Source organism: Procambarus clarkii, unplaced genomic scaffold (assembly GCF_040958095.1).
Source record: "Procambarus clarkii isolate CNS0578487 unplaced genomic scaffold, FALCON_Pclarkii_2.0 HiC_scaffold_1521, whole genome shotgun sequence".
NCBI classification, from domain to species: Eukaryota; Metazoa; Arthropoda; class Malacostraca; order Decapoda; family Cambaridae; genus Procambarus; species Procambarus clarkii.
The window spans coordinates 6,196-7,968 of record NW_027190549.1 but is presented as its reverse complement, the minus strand read 5'-3'; the positions used below and the strand labels follow the sequence as shown (position 1 = coordinate 7,968).

General features: G+C 38.4%; 1 non-coding gene across 1 annotated transcript; it reads left to right on the top strand.

The window, feature by feature from the left end:
- The first annotated feature begins 268 nt into the window (after positions 1-268).
- LOC138362240 (5S ribosomal RNA) lies at positions 269-387 on the top strand. Its single transcript, XR_011227516.1, has one exon. It is a non-coding gene; the product is annotated as a 5S ribosomal RNA (ribosomal RNA).
- The last annotated feature ends 1,386 nt before the right edge of the window (positions 388-1,773 follow it).

Sequence of the window (1,773 nt, the reverse complement as noted above, 5' to 3'; positions counted from 1 at the left end):
GAGCACACACATGTTTGTATTACAAAAGAAAATCCACAAATTCATTAGAAATTGGCAGGGCAGGCTGAGGAAGTAGGTAGATGTAAAATGTCTGTAAATGGCGAAAGAACATAAACCCAAGACTGAATAAACGATGTTAAATATCCATGCCAAGGAGACAAAAATATGTTAGGATACAATTACCATTAAGACACCACAAGCAGGTCCGTATCCTGCCGCGATGACTTAAAAGAGTTGGTTATTAGCCACAATGTGTAGGCAGTCTCATGCCAACGGCCATACCACGTTGAGAACACCGCTTCTCGTCCGATCAGCGAAGTTAAGCAACGTTGGGTTTGGTTAGTACTTGGATGGGTGACCGCCTGGGAACACCAAATGCTGTTGGCAATAATGTTTTTTGTTTTGTTTTGTTTTGTTTCGTTTGTTTTTGTTTGAATGGCTGGCTCCACGGGAAATTCACGGAGTTGTGTGGAATAAGGCCTGGTAAAATGAATTAATATGTATGTCATGTTTAAAACAAACTCGCTTAATATAGATATTGTGTGAGGCTTTATACAAAAACAAACAACCAAAACAAAACATGTTGTATATATATATATATATATAGCTTAATCCGGGTTTGAACTCGCAACTCCAAGAATACGCATCACTTATATACACTTTACCACTGGACCACTGCTGCAGGACACTAGCTTGATGCTGAGGTATCAATTTAATGACGTAAATGCCATTTCCACAAATAAATGATAATTAAAAAGTATTTGTATGTACAAATCTTTTCTGTTTAAAAGGCTACAATATCAGTTACTGATATAATTTGTGTTAATGTTTCTATACCCACAAGAAGGCATATTTTTGCTTATATGTAAAGGGTACGGAGAAGGAATCCACAGACCATCATTCCCCTCCCCTTCCCTCCCCCCCCCCCCCCCCACCCCCAACTCCCACCTACTACCACCACCACCACCACCACCACCACCAATCACCACCAATCACCACCAATCACCACCACCAATCACCACCACCACATCTAACCGAAAACCCCCTAACACATCAACCCTCCCCCCAATCAACAGGCGAAATAATAACCCTCAAATGCCTGCCTGCCTGCCTGCCTGCAAGCCAATACTAACGGTCTTCTCAGAAAGAAAATCTCTTTGTATCTGTATTACTTGATGAAATGTATGATTCTAATAATGAAAATAAATTTTGATGTCGGTTGTATGAGCATAATGACCAATATGCACATGATATGAATGAATTAAATAGTGTAGTTTTAAGTAATTAGGTTGTAGACACATTAAGCGGATATGATATTTGACGCGTCCAGAACTGGTGATTTTTGGTTTAGTTTTAAATGCACCACCACCACCACCACCACCACCACCATTGCTTCCCCAGAGCCTAATTAAGGACCGGTAAAAGGAGTCAATATGTATGTCATCTATAAAACCAAAGAATGAATAAAAAAACACACACAAACCTACATAATAGTATTAGGAAGATTGTATGGCAAAAAAAAAAAAGTATTATTCCCATTGGGTCGTTTGAACTCGCGACTTCCAAAACACCAGCCACACACCTTACAACCCAGCCACCATAGAGTTGGTATAATTGTGCAACTTTAGTTATAAAAGTAAAGTTTTCTCACATTGTATTGATAACTTAAAGGATTTTTTTTTTTTTTTGCATGTACAAATCTTATTGTCTGTTCTATGAAAAGGCTTGATGTAAATTATGTATTTTTTGAATGATTGAATTGTAGGCACATTA